We start from the raw sequence: 20,412 nt of genomic DNA, 5'->3' as shown, positions 1-20,412 counted from the left end.
ATAAGACAGGCATTAAGTTAGTTTTTGAGGCAGATAAACTTGTACTTTCCTGAAATGGTGATTATGTTGGGAAAGGGTTTTTAAGCAATGGTTTATTTGTCATAGAAACTCAATTTAATGAAAATAAAGCTACCACTTCTGCTTATATTGTTGAATCCATTAATATGTGGCATGCTAGATTAGGACACGTGAATATTCATTCTTTAAAGAAATTAATAAATATGAATGTTCTGCCTAAACTAGACACAACTAGTCTAACAAATGTGAGATTTGTGTAGAAGCTAAGCATACTAGACCTCACTTTAAGACTGTTTCTAATAGAAAGACTGAGTTGTTAGAACTTATTCATACTGATCTAGTAGATTTTAGAAACACTGAAAGTAAAGAATGAAAACACTACTACATAACTTTTGTAGATGATTATTCAAGATATACAAAAGTTTATCTCCTAAGGACTAAAGATGAAGCTAAAAACTTCTTTCTTATTTATAAGGCAGAAGTTGAAAATCAGTTAGATAGAAGAATCAAACGGGTTAGATCTGATAGAGGTGGTGAATATGGATCTAATTTCTTAAAAGATATTTGTGAAAAGAATGGCATAATTCATGAAACTTCAGCCACATATTCTCCTCAATAGAATGGTATAGCCGAAAGGAAAAATAGAACTTTAAAAGAGATGATGAATTCTTTACTAATAAGTTCAGGGTTATCTGATAACATGTGGGGGGAAGCCATTCTATCGTCAACTCATATCTTGAATCGAGTTCCTCATAAGAAATTAGATTCTACCCCATATGAATTGTGGAAATGATACGCTCCTAATTTACAATACCTGAAAGTGTGGGGTTGTCTGGCTAAAGTGGGTTTGCCAGACTTTAAAAAGTCTACCATCGGACCTAAAACTGTTGATGCAGTGTTTATAGGGTATGCTACGAATAGTGCTGCATATAGATTCATGCTTTTACAAGATTATTCTATTTGTGAGTCAAGGGATGATGTTTTCTTTGAAAATACTTTTCCTTTAAATGAACCGAGAATAAATATTGAAATACAAATAGAATATATTCCATCAACTTCTTCTAGTAATCCTGCTAAGTCTTCTGAACAAATTGATTTTGAGCCTAGAAGAAGTAAAAGGAAAAGAGTTGAAACCTCTTTTGGACCAGACTTTATTACTTCCTTTATTTCTGAGATAAATGATTTAGACTCAATTTCAGATCCTATAGCTCAAATTTTTCTGTTAGATGAGGATCCTAAAACTTTTAAAGAAGCTATAAGATCTATCGATGCTAGTTTTTGGAAAAGTGCTATTAATGATGAACTAGAATCGATAATGTCTAATCATACTTGGGAATTAGTTGACTTGCCTAAGGGATTCAAACCAATCTCCAACAAATAGATCTTCCGGAAGAAACTAAGGCTAGATGGTTCGATTCAACGGTACAAGGCAAGGTTAGTTATTAAAGGGTTCACTCAATGGTTTGGTTTAGACTACTTTGATACATACTCTCCCGTTACAAAAATCTCAACGATTCGTGCATTATTTGCACTAGCCTCTATTCATAAGTTGCAGGTATATCAAATGGATGTTAAGACTGTTTTCTTGAATGGAGATCTAGATGAGGAGATTTACATGGAGCAACCACTAGGTTTTGAAGCACCTGGTATGAAAGGCAAAGTCCGTAGACTCAAAAAGTCACTCTATGGACTTAAGCATGCTCCTAAACAATGGTATGAGAAATTTCATAAAATTATTCTTAGTTTTGGTTTTGTTATGAATGGTTCGGATGTTTGTGCGTATTCGAAGATGTTTGATACTGAATATGTTATCATAAGTATTTATGTTGATGTCATGTTGATTTTCAGTTCTAACATTGAGTCTATTAACAAAGATAATTTCTTGTCCACTAAGTTTGAGATGACAGATTTGGGAGAAGTGGATGTAATCTTAGGAGTCAAAGTTACCAAAACTGAGAAGGGATTTTCTTTATGTTAAGCACATTATATAGAGAAAGTGCTAAAGAAATTTGACAGTTTTGATATCGTCCCTGTTCGAACTCCTTATGACCCTAGCATACATCTAGTTAAGAATAAAGGAAGTAGCGTTTCCCAAATTGAATATGCTAAATTAATTGGGAGCTTAATGTTCTTAATGAACTATACTCGGCCTGATATTGCTTATGCTGTGAGTAGACTGAGTAGATATACTCATAATCCGAGTGGTGAGCACTAGATTGCTCTTAAACGCTTACTGAAGTATCTTAAGGGTACTTTGGATTGGAAACTTGAGTTTGTTGGCTTTCCTGCGGTACTAGAAGGATATTGTGATACCAACTGGGTTTCTGATAATGATGAGGTAAGCTCTACGAGCGGGTATGTTTTTACTTTAGGTGGAGCAACAATATCGTGTAAATCATCAAAGCAGACTTGTATTGCTCATTCTACCATGGAGTCAGAGTTTATATCTCTTGACCTAGCTGGGCAAGAAGCCGAGTGGATCAGAAGCTTGTTAGCAGATATTCTGTTGTGGGGAAGACCGACTCCTCCAGTTTCATTGTTGTGTGATTCACAAGCTGCGATATGTGTGGCTAAAAATCAAGCTTACAATGGTAAGAAAAGACACATTCGCATAAGACATGAATAAGTTAGACACGTAATAAAGAATGAAGTGCTCTCTTTAGAGTATGCGAAGTCAGAAATGAACCTAGCAGATCCACTTACCAAAGGGTTAAGTCGGAAGCTGGTCCTAGATTCGTCGAGGGGGATGGGTCTCAAGCCCATTGGTTGAGGAATTCATGGTGGATACCCAACTTAGTTATCTAAGTTCCATGTGGTTAAACGAAACCATGGAAAGACTCATAGTGCACATTCCTACTTTCTATCCCTATGACGAATAATGTGCATGCCCAGGATGAGCTTAAGTGCTCTTATTAAATTCATAGCCCAGGCTTTGGGTGGTCTTAGTGAGAAAGACTTGATGAATTTATCGATTTTGGCTGAATATCTATTCTTAATAAGTTCATAACCCAATTTGAGTGGGTATTCCTAAGTGAGAAGAAAATAATGAACTTACCAACAGAAATATTGAGTTTGTTAAACTCTTAATAAATTCAAATCCAAGTATTTGGATGGTTCTAGTGAGAATGACTTATTGAATTTATCGATAAATGAGGTTGAATATTTATTCTTAATTACTTCTTAGCCCAGAGTTTAGGTGGTTCATTTATAATGAACTTGAAGAAAGTCATCATACTCTTTGTGAGGTTGAGCTTTTATAAAAGCTCTTAATTATTTCATATCCCTGTTAAGGGTGGTTTATATCGAGATAAACTTGATGAAATAACCTATGTAATTGAGAAGGGTTAGCCGCCTTCTATGAAAAATGTTGGGCCACTTTTCTAGCACACTTACTAGAATCCTGAGGTAAGATGGCCAAATATATACTTTTGTATATATATATATATATCTTACACATCGAGGACTCAGGTGGATGAAGGGGTTAGTTGTGTGTTATGAGTTTACCCCCATTTTAGAAAGTTCCAGACTAGTTTCACTTATCTAAGAGAATGATTGCTCATTATCACTATGTACTAGTTCCAGATACGTTCACTAGTGCTTAAGCAACTAATCTCGCTATTGTTCTTCTGGAAAGTTTGTTTTCGAGTTTCAGAAGAATTCTTTCACATTAGTGGGGGAATGTTGATAATGCACAATCCCACATAGTATTGAAAATACTATTGGGAATGGGTATTTATGGTTTGGATTTCTCCCTTCCTTGTTGAGTGAAAGAGAACAAAGGGGACTCTCGCGCACCGCCGCCCCCCGTCCATCTTGTCTCGTCTCGGCTCGACACGGCACGGATCGGCTCGGCTCGTGGTCGTGGTCATGGTCGTGGTAATACGTGTCTTCGACATGTCCGCGCGGATACTATATTTTTAGAGAAAATTCTTGAGAAATTTTTCTTTGAAAGAAACAAATGGAAAAATGTGAAAGATTTCAACTGATATTTATAGGCTGCTGAGGACTATTTAAATTCAAATGATAACAGCTCGTTTATGAGAGTTATCAGAAATTAAACAACTTTTCCTAAATTAAATAAAAAATGTTAAGATGTATCTGGACTGATTTCCAGCTTTGTACAGAGGATACAAACTGTTAATATCAGGAGTTACAGGAGTTATTTGATTTAATTCCAGGGGTTACATTATATAATTTCGGGAGTTATAACAGCTGAATAATGATGCAATGAACCTGGACTATTTTTGAGTTAGGTTCATCTAGACGTTTCAGCTGTTACAAAAGAAGAGATTTAATCCTGAAATTTTATAGACAATTTTAACTCTATTTCTAGCCTATAAATAGAGGGCTATATTCAGCTTCTCAACTCACTCTCAACATTCAGAATTCACTCTCCAAGTGTTTTCTAAATAGAGAAAATCGCCTCAGTGACCAAAAATCCCATATAATATACGATTTTAACCAACTTTTTCCGGATTTGCCAAAATGACCAACAAAATCGCAATGCGATCGCTAATTCGCAACGCGATCTCCATTATCGCAAATTCGCGTTGCATTTCGCGTTGCGATGGTCTACAGTGTCGTTGCGATTTTCCCAATTCGCAATGCGAATAAGTAAATCGCAACGCGAATTGGGAAAATCGCAATGCGATACTGACTATCGCAATGCGATACTGACTATCACAATGCGATACTTACTATCGCAATGCGATAATACAAAATCGCAACGAGATACTGACTTTTGCAACGCGATTCTGACTTTCGCAACACGATAATACATAATCGCAATGCGATTTTCAAAGCGCCATTAGTATCCTGGCCAAGTATTTTATTTTTAAATTCCAAACACGAATATTAATATATTAGAACACTGAACCGTCCACAGTATATCCCGTAATCACAACTCATAACCTAAAACCTAAAATCACAACTCAGTCCCATCTCCATCTCTCACTCTCTCGCCCATCTCCGACGAAATCCATCCCCATCTCCGGCAAAATCCATCTATCTCCATCTCTCAAAGCCACCCTCATAATCAGAAATGGAAAATCAACCAAATCAACCAACGAGGGTTAGTTTTTTTAATTATTTTCTTTTTGAAATTTTTGCATTATTATTAGGTTTTTCATATTGAAATTGATGATAAGTTTACTGGTAATTTCAATAATAGATTAACCATTTCACTTAGATTGCTTATTAAATCAACCGAGAATCGTAACGCGAAATGCAAATCGCAACGCGATTTTAGTTTCGCGTTGCGATAGTCAAATTCGCGTTGCGATAGTCATTTTCGTGTTGCGATTTTCATTTTCAGAAACTATTCTTCTTCTGCAAATTGAAACTTGAATGAATTGCATTACTTCAACCAAAAAACAAAGACAAATAGGAAATTCACAGTGTTGCAAATTTAAGTTTGAAGAATAAACTACTACTCTTTATGTTTATTATTGTTTTTGGTATATCTTCACAGTGTAGTTTTTGGTATATCTAACTTAGTATGTTTATTGTTTTTGTAGAACTTTTATTCGGCTCAATTGACCTTAAGAAATAAAGTCAGCCTGGCCAAAACAATTGCGTCGAAGCTTTCACCTGCACAAAGAAAAATGTTTGAGGATACATGCTTCGGGCCATGGCTGAAAGTACAACATCCCGCTGGAGATGCGATGTTGACACACCTGTTTCTTCAAACCATGACTAGCGATCTACCAAAGACTATATAACGTCGTGATGAAGAGATATGGTTTGATTTTCCACCGACGTATAAGTGTTTTGGGCGGGAGGAGTTTTACTTAATCACCGGTCTACGCTTCGGACACGATGATGTAGGTCGGTACACTAGACACATTGCCCGCCCATCATGGCTATCCTGGGTTTTTATTGAGATGGAGAGGCCGAATCTACACGTAGAAGACTTGACAAGATTGTTGAATAAGAAAGATGGTTTTACTCGGATGGATGACGTCGACGTTGTCCGAGTATGCCTTCTAATTCTTTTGCATGTCGGCGTTTTAGGCAGAGAGGCCAGACAACCTATTCCAAATGATCTAATCAAATTGGTAGAAGACCTAAATGCGTGGAACCTGTTTCCGTGGGGCTCGTATTTATGGAAAGTTACATGGAATAAGTTATCGTCTGCCTTGGATGATCAAAAAAGTTTGCATGGCGATGGTTCCAAGTACACTTTGACAGGCTTTATTTGAGCCTTTAAGGTAAGAATTTTTATATAATGTTTCCAAAATTATAAGTAATTATTTAACAATTACTAATGTTTGTTATTATATTGTTTGTAGATTTGGATATTTGAGGCCTTTCCCGCCATGAAGACATATGCAATAAAAACTTCAAATGATATTCCCAGGGCTATTTCCTGGAAGAGGAAACAGACCTTGCAATGGGAAGATTTACTACGGTATACGACAATAAATAATGTAAGTTAACATAAATACTACCATATGTTTATAAACAAGTTATTACTAGTACACGTTTAACTTTGTTTGAGCTTTTATATTGTTAGGAGGCCAACACTCCTCTACAGAGGCTGACACCCACGGAAGCTGAGCTTGCCACTGATTGGTGGCAAGCTAGTAAGCGTTTTTTTAATGGAACGGTTGATGAGTAGCCTCCACTTAGGGAGCCATCACCTCGCCCAGAGCTATCACCTCACCCAGAGCCATCATCTGATCGAACCGACTATACACCTCCACAACGACAGCCATCACCTATTCTGTCACATCATCGAGCCTCTTCTCCACCATCACCGCAAGATAGGTGACTGGCAAAGATGCCACGACGTTTATCTCCCTGTTCTCCACCTCCACCTCAACGAGATGAGTTAGGGGAGTTACGTGATGAGGTCAATGCCTTGCGTGAGGAGGTCGGTACTTTACGCAAAGACGATGGTGCATGGCGTGTTGAGGTGTCTACATTACGCGGTGAGGTAGCCGCTCTACGTGAGATGGTAGCATCGTTGCAGAATGAGGTTCATACTCTACGCAACGAGGTAAGTTTAAGATTTTTCATACTCGTAATTCATTCGGTTGCTGCCAATACTGCTAAACTGTTTTTGTTAGTATTTGTTTTTGATTTTGTTTTTGTCTTTTGGTTGAAGTAATGCAATCCATTCAAGTTTCAATTTGCAGAAGAATAATAGTTTACTTTCGCAACACGAAAATGACTATCGCAACGCGGAAATGGCTATCGCAATGCGAAATGAAATCGCAACGACAAAATCGCAACGCGAAATGAAAATCGCAATGCGATTTGTGTTTCGCGTTGCGATTTTGTCGTTGCGATTTCATTTCGTATTGCGATTTTGTCGTTGCGATTTTCATTTCGCATTGCGATAGCCATTTTCGCGTTGCGATAGTCATTTTCGCGTTGCGATTTTAAGTTTCGTGTTGTGAAAGTAAACTATTCTTCTTCTGGAATGTTTATATATGTTGTCCATTTAAATGTTTATATAAGTGCTTACTTCTGGAATGTTATCTGAGCATTTTGTGAACTATGATAGAATAATGACTTGGGTGAATACAATGCTAGTTTGAAACATATTTGTCTTTGTTTAATATCATGTCTGTTTATTTACTAATTTATGTATTAATTTTTTTTAGCGGCCCGATAAGGTGGATGCTTTACGTCGGGTTTTCCTTGCACGACGGAGTTCACGCATCAGACGGCGTGGACGTGCTATTACGTCTCCGTTCACCCCAATGGTGCGAAGACTCCGCAAGAAGAAGCCCGACTCACCTGTCATCCCTCAAGAGTCCCCTCCAATCGTTCAAGAGGCCCCTATCCTCCCTCAAGAGTCCCCCCCACCGTTCAAGAGGCCACTGTCATCGTTGAAGAGGTCCCTCCCACCATTCTAGAGTACGATTCACATGGGGTAATATATCGAAGTATTGAGAAACCCCCACCGGTTCCGGACATGATGGATGAGAGTTGGCTCTCGTATGAGTTACCGGCTAGTACCCTTCCGGTATCTGAAGTGGAGAGGAGACAACTACCGAAAACAATTGTGGATAATACCCTTTGGGCTAAGACCGCAGTTGATTTTTATCTACATGAGCGGAGCCAAGGGTGTTACACTGACATAAGCAAACTCAACGATGAAATGTTTTTGTTGCTTGATCGGTCTTGGTGGGGTGTACTATTAGGGGTTGAAGACAATGGCTATTTCGATGGGGAGGTAAGTCTTATATTTGTCTTATATATGATTTTGATTAATTTTTTAAAAAATTAATGTAATTCACTAATATATGTATTTTTTTGTAAAACAACATATCGATGTGTGGGTGTCACGTCTACTAATAATAAGGAAGCTTAGGAAAAATAAAAAAAATTCGCGATATACAATAATGTCGGCGACTTTTCACGCAGTTCACTTGAAGAATCAACGAGATGAATCATTTTCGTTGGGCAATGGACAAGCTAAACTTTATCCTGCATGGTGGGAGGTCGATAAGGTTAGTGTTTATTTTTTAAATTTTTTAAAGGTGTTCATAAATAACTGCGCAAATAAATGAATTATTACTTATGATTGCAGGTGTTTATCCCTGTTTTGGAACGTCGTCATTGGCTTCTCGTCCAACTTCAGCTCCCATCCCTGAAGATAATAGTGTATGACAACATGATAAATTACATATCACTGTCTGATTTGAGAGATATGATCAAGGGATGGAGCTCTCATTTGGCTAAATTCTTGGATGGGATTAATTATTGGACTCATTCTGGACACAAGAAGCCAAAGAAGTTCAATGTCACAGTTGTCAGAGACGAGACCGCGCCACAACAATCGCCGGGAGCCAGAGGGGATTGTGGTCCTCTCGTATGCTTGTGCTTGGCGCGTTTGACGACGGGAAGCACAGAGTTTCTACCTCCCACCGATAGAGATAGAGCTGCAGTAGGCTTGTGGTTTCGGCATTATATGGCTAGAGCAATATATTCGAGATGCTGCCTACCTGCATCCGCCTTATGAAAGTGTTCATTGTTAATTGGTAAGTCAAATGCAAGTTTTGTTAACATATATACTCCTTTTGGTTTGAAAAATGTTTGGTTAAGTACCTAGAATTCAATAATTTGCTGTTTGTAGGTTTTAGATGTGTAGGAAGTCTTGTTTGAGCAAATGTTTGGTTTCTGCAGGTTAATCCTTAAGTGAGCTGCGTGAAATGGATGTACGGGGTCACAAAGTTGTTGATTCATTGATTCAATTATTTATGAAGAAATAAGAATTATTATTATTTTTTGATTGTTTAATTGATTTGTAAATGTTGATTTGTTTAATTGATGTGTACATAATTCTTATTTGTGCTTGTTTAATTGATTGAAATGTAATAGTTGATTTGTTGATTTTCAATCTGAATTATGTTGAAGGCAAAACAGACTATCGCAACACGAAACTGACTATCGCAACGAGAAAATCGCAATGCGAAATGAAAATCGCAATGCGAAATGAAAATCGCAACGAGAAAATCGCAATGCGATTTTCATTTCGCATTGCGATTTTCTAGTTGCGATAGCCATTTTCGCGTTGTGATTTTTCATTTCGAATTGCGATAGCCATTTTCGCGTTGCGATAGCCATTTTCGCGTTGCGATTTCCCCGTTGCGATAGTCAAAATGAATGTGTAATAAGTGATAACAACTGAACAGATCATAGCAATGTTCAAACTCAAGTTACTAATACATGCCTAACTGAAAATGTTAAAAGTGCACACATAAAATACACATAATACAACGTTTGCATTTAAAAATCACCTAAGTTAACAGTCCCAAAAGGTGAAGCCGGTTGTGATTGGGATTTTGAAGATGATTGCGATTTTCAGAATCTCGTTGCGATTTTGTATTATCTCATTGCGATAGTAAGTATCACATTACGATTTTCCAAATTCGCATTGCGATTTACTTATTCGCATTGCGAATTAGGAAAATCGTAACGCGATACTTACTTTCGCAACGAGATAATACATAATCGCAATGCGATTTTTAAAGTTCGCAATAGGTTTTAGTTTCGCAACACAAATTTTTTGTGTATATATCTACGCAGAAGCAACAACTCATAACCTAAATCCCTAAATCGCAACTCATTCCATCTCCATCTATCACTCTCTCCGGCGACATCCGTTCCTATATCCGTTCTTACATCCTTCCCCATCCGGCAACAGGTCTTAGTTTCGCAGCTCATTTGTTTAGTAAATTAATTTACAACCATGAAATCATCTAATGTTGATCATGTTTGGATAGATTTGTGTTTTGGAGGGTCATGTGAGAATGTTCATGGTGTTTTACAATATATGCCTTTACCCATGAATCTTCAACTAAAACTGTCATTAAAAAAGTTAACTTATGAAACTCTAATGTTACGTGTTTCAAAGAAATTGAATTTAGAGCCCCTAAGTGGATTTAGGCTATCTTATCATAGGAATGGTAAAGTTTATTTGTTAACCGACAATGAAGATGTTGAACGATTCATTGCTTACATTAGTGTTTCAAGTGATGATGTTACATTGTATGTTGTTGAACCTAGAAGTAGTATTGTTGGGTCAGTAGCGGGTAGTAATCAACTAAGTTTTTCTCAAAACCCACAACCTTTCTCTAATCCAAATCCCAATCAACTTTCAGCACCAAATTCCGGTTTTCGTATTGACCAATTAGACGATGATGAGCCAAGAGAAAAAAATTGTGAGTACTAGTCAGTATTCGAAATTTGATCTTGGTCAATACTCGGGACTTTGATATTGGTCAATACTCGGATTTTGATGATGTTTCAGAAGAAGAAATAGACCCTGCGTGTAATGATTTTGATATTGGTCAATACCCGAATTTTGATGATGAAACAACCGTTGCCGAGGAAGATGTTGTTGATGATAATGAGGAGGAAGTGGAGGCTGTGAATGAACATGTTGAACATCCATTCTGTAATTCATATAATCCTGAAGAAGAAAAAGAAGAAGAAAAAGAAGAAGAAAAAGTCCCCGAAGAAAAGAAAATGCCACGGGAGTATAACTGGAATATGCCAGAATTACTTCAGATACCGAAAGAAGAGTTGGTAAAGAAAGCAGTTGATTGTTACACAAAAAGTTATTCGTATCAAGAAAGATGATTGTTTTGATACAAAGGAAGACTTGAAGATAGCTTTGTATACGAAATGTGTGGAAGATGGCTATCAACTAAAAGTTAACAAATCAAGCAAAGATCGTTTCGAAACAAGGTGTATGATTGACAAAAACTGTACGTGGCGTATGATTGCAAAGAGGATAAAAGATTGCGAAATGTTTCAAGTTAGGACTTTTATTGATAAACATACATGTTCAAGAACCCAAGTTTTTCCTAACCATAGACAGGCAAACAAAAAGGTGTTGGGTGGTTTTCTGGCTGAGTTAATGTTTTTGAATGGCAGGGTATATCGGGGACATGAAATTATGACTGACATGAATGCTCGGTTCAAGATTAGTATATCATATTCTCAAGCTTGGAGAGCCAAATGTTATGCCTTGGAATTGTTGAGGGGGTCGCCAGAAGCATCGTTTGCCAAACTGCCGGCTTATTGTCACAATTTAAAGCTGAAAAATCCTGGGTCGGTAACTCATATCAAAACATATAGAGATGGACGCTTTGAGTTGCTGTTTATCGCCATTGGTGCTGCGGTTAGTAAATCAATATAATTCTGTTGACTCATTTCTGTTAGTTACATGCATTTCACATTTAAATGATTATATTTCTTGTGTATATTATTTTGTAGATTCGTTCGTTTATTACTTGCATGCGCCCAGTTATTATAGTTGACGGAGCACATTTGAAAGGTCGATACCTTGGAATAAACTTATTAGCAGTAGTCATGGATGCTAACAATGGGATATTGCCAATAGCTTACGGGGTTGGCAAATCTGAAACCTCTGATTTATGGACATGGTTTATGGGGCATCTTAGGGATTGCATAGGTCCTATTAGCAATCTGACAATCATATCCGATAGGGCAAACTCAATTGACAACGCTGTTAGAAGGTGTTTCCCAGATGTTTTTCATGGACTTTGTGGTGTTCATTTGTATAGAAATCTAAAATCAAGGTCTGTTGGTATAAAAAAGCACAAATGGACATACTGGAAGGCTGTAAAAGCTTATCGGGAAGTGGATTTCAATAAGCATATAAACTGTTTAAGACGTGTTTTGCCTCAGTATGCTCAAACACTAGAAGATGTCGGGTTTGAAAGATGGTCAAGAGTACATCAACTTGGAGCAAGATATGGTTTCATGACGTCTAATAGTGCATAATCAATCAACGCTCTAAGTCGTCATTCCCGGAAATTACCCATTACTATGTTAATGGAGTTTTTTCGAGCCTCTATTCAACAGTGGTACTACAAGAAAAGAAACCATGCAGGTATTATTTCTTTGAATTCGTAACTTATCATATATTTTACTAAGTATTATTTATTTAAATTTACATGAACATTGGAACATCGTGTTACACCATGGACTGAAAAAAAGATAACGAAACGTGTTGTGAAGTCAACGTCATGGAGAGTTGAACCATGTTCAAACACTTTGTTTGAAGTACTGGATAATAACTTAAATGGGCTTGTCGATCTAAATGCAAGGACGTGTAGTTGTATGAAATGGCAAACATCTGGTTATCCGTGTGGCCATGTTATAAAAGTTGCTCTTCATCTAAACCAAGATGATTCAAGCACATACGCTATGGATTGCTACACTACAGAAGTATATCGATAGACTTATGCCGAGATTGTCTACCCTATTCCACATCCTTCTGAGTGGGACATACCAGATGACTTACAAACAGTTTTTCCACCAGCCATGGACAGAAGGCTACCTGGCCGACCAAAAAGTCATGATCGTATACCGTCTAAGGGTGAAGAGAAGAAGAGATCGACATGTAGTCGGTGCAAGGAAAGTGGTCATACAAGGTTGACATGTGGGTCACCAGTGCCATCACAATCATCTTTTCCTCTACCAAAATATGGATCATTATCAAAATCCAAAGCTCATATGGTGTCAAGAAAAAGGTAATCAAAATCGCAATCATCTTTAAAATCCCAATCACAACTGGCTTCACCTTTTGGGATTGTTAACTTAGGTGATTTTTAAATGCAAACGTTGTATTATGTAGATTTTATTTGTGAACTTTTAACATTTTCAGTTAGGCATGTATTAGTAACTTGAGTTTGAAAATTGCTATGATCTGTTCAGTTGTTATCACTTAATAGACAATCATCTTAATGTCTATCGCAACGCGGAAATTACTATCGCAATGCGAAATGAAAATCGCAACGAGAGAATCGCAATGCGAAATGAAAATCGCAACGCTAATTTCGCAATACGAAATGAAAATCGCAATGAGGGAATCGCAATGCGAAATGAAAATCGCAACGCAAATTTAATTTCGCGTTGCGATTCTCTCGTTGCGATTTTCATTTCGCGTTGCGATTCTCATTTCGCATTGCGATAGTACTTTTTGCCTTCAACATAATGCAGATTGAAATCAACAAAATCAATCATTACATTTCAATCAATTAAACAAGCACAAATAAGAATTATGTTAACATCAATTAAACAAATCAACTTTTACAAATCACCTTTTACAAATCAATTAAACAATCAAAAAATAAGCAATAATTATTAGAGAAAATAATACTTCTACTATTGAATCAACTTTTGCTCAAACAACACTTTCTACACATCTAAAACCTACAAACAGCAAATTATTGAATTCTAGGTACTTAACCAAACATTTTCAAACCACAAGCCTATAAACATACCAATTGTTTATGGACATTTTTATAACGCGGATGCAGGTAGGCAGCGTCTCATATATATCGATCTAGCCATATAATGTCGAAACCACAAGCCTACTGCAGCTCTATCTATATCGGTGGGAGGTAGATACTTTATACTTCCTGTGATCAAACGGTCCAACGCCAAGCATACGAGAGGACCACAATCCCCTCTGGGTCCTTTCGTTTGTTGTGGTGCGGTCTCGTCTCTGCTAACTGTAATATTGAGCTTCTTTGGCTTCTTGTTTCCAGAACGAGTCCAATAATTTATCGCATCCAAGAATTTAGCCAAATAAGAGCTCCATCCCTTAATAATATCTCTTAAATCAGCCAATGATATGTAATTTATCATGCTGTCATATACTATTACCTTAAGGGATGGGATCTGAAGCTCGACGAGAAGCCAATGGTTACGTTCCAAAACAGGGATAAACACCTGCAATCATAAGTAATAATTCATTCATTTGCGCACTTATTTATGAATACCTTTAAACTCAATCTAAAATAAACACTAACCTTATCGACCTCCCACCATGCAGGATAAAGCTTAGCTTGTCCATTGCCCAACGCAAATGATTCATCTCGTTGATTCTTCAAGTGAATGGCGTTAAAAGACGTCGGCATAATTGTATATCGTGTATTTCTTTTATTTTCCTTTAAGTTTCCTAATTATTAGAAGACGTGACACCCACGCATCGATATGCTGTTTTACAAAAAAAGACATATATTAGTAACTTACATAAATTTACAAAAAAATAATCAAATTAAAATATAAGAAAAATATAAGACTTACCCCTCCATCGAAATAGCCATTGTCTTCGACCCCTAATAATACGCCCCACCAAGACCGATCAAGCAACAAATAGATATCATCGTTGAGCTTGCATATGTCAGTGAAACACCCCTGGCTTCGCTCATGTAGATAAAAATCAACTGCGGTCTTAGCCCAAAGGGTGTTATCCAGAATTGTGTCCGGTAGTTGTTTCCTCTCCACTTCAGATACCGGTACGGTACTGGCCGGTAACTCATACGAGAGCCAACTTGAATCCATCATGTCCAGCACGTCAGAGGGTTTCTCAAGAATCCTACATATGACGCCATGTGAATCGGGCTCTTGAATGGTGGGAGAGACCTCTTCAACGATGACAATGGCTTCTTGAACGGTGGGAGGGGACTCTCGAGGAATGATATAGGCCTCTTCAACGATAGGAGTGGACTCTTGAGGGATGGCAGTGGCCTCTTGAACGGTGAGAGGGGACTCTCGAGGAATGATAGGGGCCTCTTCAACGATAGGAGTGGACTCTTGAGGGATGACAGGCGAGTCGAGCTTCTTCTTGTGGTGTCTTCGCACTATTGGGGTATACGGAGACTTAATAGCACGTGCACGCCGTCTGATGCGTGAACTCTATCATGCAAGAAAAACCCGACGTAAAGCATCCACCTTATCGGTCCGCTAAATAATTAAATACAAATATCAGTAAATAAACAGACATGATATTTAAACAGTGAAAACAAAGACAAATATATTTCAAACTTTCAACCAAAAGATAAAACAAAGACAACTACTAACTTCACAGTGTTAAAGAATACACAGTTTAGCAGAATTGGCAGCATCCGAATAAACTTACTTCAACCAAAAGACAAAACAAAAAGACAAATACTAACTTCACAGTGTTAATAAACAGTTTAGCAGTATTGGCAGTAACCAAATAAATTTACTAAGCAATCTAAGTGAAATGGTTAATTTAAGTGAAATTACGAGTAAATTTATCATCAAGTTAAATATGGAAAATCTTAAACTTACCTCGTTGCGTAGAGTATGAACCTCATTCTGCAACGATACTACCATCTCACGTAGAGCGGCAACCTCACCACGTAAAGTAGACACCTCCACACGCCATGCACCATCGTTATCACGTAGAGTACCGATCTCCTCACGCAAGGCATTGACCTCATCACATAACTCCCTTGACTCATCCCGTGGAGGTGGAGAATAGGGAGATAGAAGTCGTGGCATCTTTGCCGGTCGCCTATCATGAGGTGATGGTGGAGAAGAGGCTCGATGATGTGACGGGATAGGTGATGGCTCTCGTTGTAGAGGTGTATAGTCGGGTCGATCAGGTGATGGCTCTGGGTGAGGTGATGGCTCTCGAAGTGGAGGAAGTGAAGGCTGCTCATCATTCGTGCCATCAAGAAAACGCTGACTAGCTTGCCACCAATCAGTGGCAAGCTCAGCCTTCGTGGGTGTCAGTCTAATTAATGGAATGTTGGCCTCCTAAAAATATAAAAACTCAAACAAAGTTAAACGTCTACTATTAATAACTTGTTTATATATGATAGTATTTGTGTTAACTTACATTATTTATTGTCGCATATGGTATTAAGTCTTCCCAATCCAACAGACGTTTCCTCTTCCAGGAAATAGCCCTGGGAATATCATTTGAAGTTTTTATTGCATATGTCTTCATGGCGGGAAAGGCCTCAAATATCCAAATCTACAAACAATATAATAACAACATTAGTAATTGTTAAATAATTAATTATAATTTTGAAAACATTATATAGAAATTCTTACCTTAAAGACTCAAACAAAGCCTGACAAAGTGTATTTCGACCCATCGCCTCGCAAACTTTTGCGGTCATCAAAGGCAGACGAAAACTTAGTCCATGTAGCTTTCCATATATACGAACCCCACGGAAACAGATTCCATGCATTTAGGTCCTCTACCAATAATATTAGCTCATGAGGAATAGGTTGTCTGGCCTCTCTGCCTAAAAAGCCGACATACAAAAGTAGTAGAAGGCATACTCAGACAAAATCGACGTCATTCATCCGAGTAAAACCATCTTTCTTATTAAACAATTTCTTCATGTCGTCGACGTATAAGTTCGGCTTCTCTATTGACTCATCAGGGAAAACCCTGGGATAACCATGATGGGCGGGATATGACGAGTGTACCGCCTACATCATCGTGTCCGATCGTAGACTAGTGATAAGCAGACTCCTTCCGCCCAAAACAAGTATACGCCGGTGGAAAATAAAACCATATCTCTTCCTCACCACGTTGTATACTGTCGGGTATATCGCTAGTCATGGTCTGAAGCCACAAATGGGTCAATTAGCATCTCCACCCGGATGCTGTACTCTCAGCCATGGCCCGAAGCAGGTTTCTTCAAACAATTTTCTTTGTGCAGGTGAAAGCTTCGAAGCAATTGTAGTGGCTAGGCTAACTTTATTCCTTAATGTCAATGAAGCCGAAAAAAATTTCTACAAAAAATAAAACATACCAAGTTAGATACCAAAAACTACACTATCAGATATACCAAAAACAATAAACATAAATAGTAGTTTATTCTTGAAACTAAAATTTGCAACACTGTTTTGTCTTTTGGTTGAAATGAAAATCGCAACGAGATAATGAGAATCGCAACGCGGAAATGACTATCGCAACGCGAAATGACTATCGCGACAAGAGAATCGCAACGCGAAATGAAAATCGCAACGCGAAATGAAAATCACAATGCGATTTTGGTTTCGCGTTGCGATTTTTATTTTGCGTTGCGATTTTTATTTCACGTTGCGATTCTCTCGTTGCAATAGTTATTTCCGCGTTGCGATTTTCATTCTCGAAACTATTCTTCTTCTGCATTACTTCAACCAAAAGACAAAACAAAGAAAAATACTAACTTCACAGGCTAAACAGTTTAGCAGTATTGGCAGCAATCAAATGAATTTAATAAGAAATCTAAGTGAAATGGTTAATCTATTATTGAAATTACCAGTAAACTTATCATCAATCTCAATATGAAAAACCTAAAATAATGCAAAAATTTCAAAATAAAAATAAAAAAAACTAACCCTCGGAGGTTGATTTTCCATTTCTGAATGATTGTGAGGGATTTTTGACTGTGAATGGTTGTGAGGGATTTCGCCGGCGATGGGGACGGAAATCTTCGGAGATGGGGACGGATTTCACCGTAGAGAGTGAGAGATGGAGATGGGACTGAGTGTTGTGATTTTGGGTTTGAGGTTATGAGTTGCGATTACTGTGGACGGTTCAGTTATATTATGAATAAAATAGAATTGGTGGTAATATAGAGATAGTGCTGAAGATAAATTACAGTATTATCTTTAGAGTAAAGAGACGAGGGCTGAAGATGGATTAGGGAATTTCATCTTCTACAATCTCTATTAACCAAAACTGCAATAAAAACCGTACCAGCAAAGCTAAAGCGCATAACATCTTCACGTCTCCTCTTGCCTCCCATTCTAACTCTAGAAATTCATCTTCTTCATCCACTCTAATAAATGAATTCGTAAACTTCCGTTACCTTAAGGATCTTCCAAGGGCTTTAAAAGCCATGGCTACTATGGAAAGTCACGGCCTTTATGCTGACCCCAACACCTACTCAGAGTTAATCAAGTGCTGTGTAGCTCGCAACGCTGTAGAACAAGGCAAGCTTGTTCACAAGCATGTTTTCTTCAATGGGTGTCGACCAACAAGGTTTCTTCTCCACAATCTCATCGATATGTTTGCAAAGTTTGAATTATTCGAAGAGGCGCAGGCTGTGTTCGACCAATTGCCTGAAAGAGATGTTGGTTCTTGGACGATCATAATATCTGCTTATGCTAAAGCCGGCCTGAGTGGCAAGGCGTTCGAGTTCTTATTTAATTTTTTTATATGTGCTAATTTTAAAATTTAAAAGGTACAAATTTAATACAAGGAAGGGAATACTATTAAATAAACGTATCTTATTTTGGAGATTAAAAATCTTTTAGGTAATTTTAAACGATAAATTTAAGTATTCTTTTGGATGTTTGGTTTAAGAAATGTTGGATTTTCATGGAAATGAAATTCACATTCTTATGTTTGGTTGGTCGAGAATTTCATTCCCGATAATGTTTTATTATCAAAAATAGATTTTTTGGTATATATTACCGAGAATGTCATTACTTCCATTTCCTTAAGTATTGTTGGATTATCGGCGTTTTGGATTAAAATGTCATTAAAAAAAATTCTAAAAATTTTATATGAAGTTTAGAGGTTAAAATAAAATTTTACTATTTCATTAAACCTTTTTATATTTTCAATTTTGTAAAAATTATATATAAAAAATTTATGAATTTAAATTTTTTGAAGAAAATATTTAAATATTTTCCAACTTGTTAAAAAACAAATATATAATAAGGACAATTTGATCAATTATACATTCCAATAATATTTTATTCCTTTAACAAAACACGGTAATCTTACATTCCTGCTAAACCAATCAAACACAAAATATAACATTCTAAGTAATCATTTTCCCTGATAATCTTACATTCTCACTGGTAATCTTACATTTTCGTGAACCAAACGCACCCTTTATATTTTATAAATTGTAATTTATTATTGATAATTCGATATTATAAATCAAATTATTTTTCTATAAACTATATTTTAATTCTGACATATTATACGTGTGGAAGATAAATTACAATTACATGCTGTTTGATATGACGATCTCTTTAAATATAATATTTTTAATTATTTTTTATTAAAGTATTTGTTTTGGACAAAATGATTATGTACGTAAAATATAAACTCACCAAGGCGGACATCTTGATCTTTGGTAAGAAAAATATTGGAACACTGCCAAGATAGGGCCACATGTCAATCCATAAATCATTTACTAGAAAGACTAATCTAATTTGATACAAACCTTTAGGTCACGATGCAGAACAAAATTTGAATGCAGATATTCAACTGTTAGAAGTAGTTGCACAAACCACTTGCAGAGTTTCTGCACAATGTTTACAATCATCGGCGTTAACTGCAACTTATAATCCTATAAGAAAATAGCAAAATCAACAGCTATAGAGAAATTAGATGACCTCTTCGGGGAAATAGACCCCATTTGATTTTTTCATCAATCCAGCCCTGTGAAAAAGAACACAAAATGAACAATATTGACACATTGCAAAAATTGCAGAAATTGAAAAGCAAAGTTCTCCTCACAAGCTTGGAGACTCACATATCGCCACCTTCACAATATCCAGTAACAATGCAAACAAAGCAACCCTATATTACAATCACAAAACTCAAATTCAACATCAATGAAAGACAACCACCACGTACTCAACAAGTTACTATTTAAAAGTAGACATCGATTCCAGTATCTCAGCAAAAAAAAAAAAAGAGCAGTACCGTATCTTACTTTTTCAACCCAAGCTTCCTTAAACTGAACAATGTAAGGATGTTGAACTCGCGCAAAAAGTGCCATCTACATTCCACAATATTCGAACGAAATTACAACTTGTAAATTGAAACTCTCTATTACATGATAAATTATGTAAACAAAATAAATTGACTAACTTCTTGATGAGCAGATCTTCTGCAACGCTCCGTTTGCCGCGCCAGTCTGATCTTCTTCAATACATACCTGAAATTTTTGAAAAGATCACCAAAAAATATTTTAAAAGAAAAGAAAACACACACGTTTATATAATTAGAAATTTAGAGTTTGAGAAATAAGAATAATACTTTTTCGTCTCGGATTTGTGGTGAACGAGAATGGCAGCACCGAAAGCACCCTGGCCGATTTGTTCCATAATTTCGTACTGATC

General features: G+C 36.9%; 1 long non-coding RNA gene across 1 annotated transcript; it reads right to left on the bottom strand.

Annotated features, from left to right (window-relative positions):
- Positions 1 to 19,558: 19,558 nt before the first annotated feature.
- LOC120188403 lies at positions 19,559 to 20,059 on the bottom strand. The gene is made up of 4 exons (XR_005522411.1): positions 20,004 to 20,059; positions 19,821 to 19,867; positions 19,681 to 19,726; positions 19,559 to 19,589 (listed from the first exon to the last, which is right to left on the bottom strand). It is a non-coding gene; the product is annotated as an uncharacterized LOC120188403 (long non-coding RNA).
- Positions 20,060 to 20,412: the final 353 nt, after the last annotated feature.

This window comes from Hibiscus syriacus, unplaced genomic scaffold, assembly GCF_006381635.1.
Source record: "Hibiscus syriacus cultivar Baekdansim isolate YM2019G1 unplaced genomic scaffold, ASM638163v2 tig00116944_pilon, whole genome shotgun sequence".
Classification (NCBI taxonomy): Eukaryota; Viridiplantae; Streptophyta; class Magnoliopsida; order Malvales; family Malvaceae; genus Hibiscus; species Hibiscus syriacus.
This window is presented reverse-complemented; position numbering and strand designations above follow the sequence as displayed.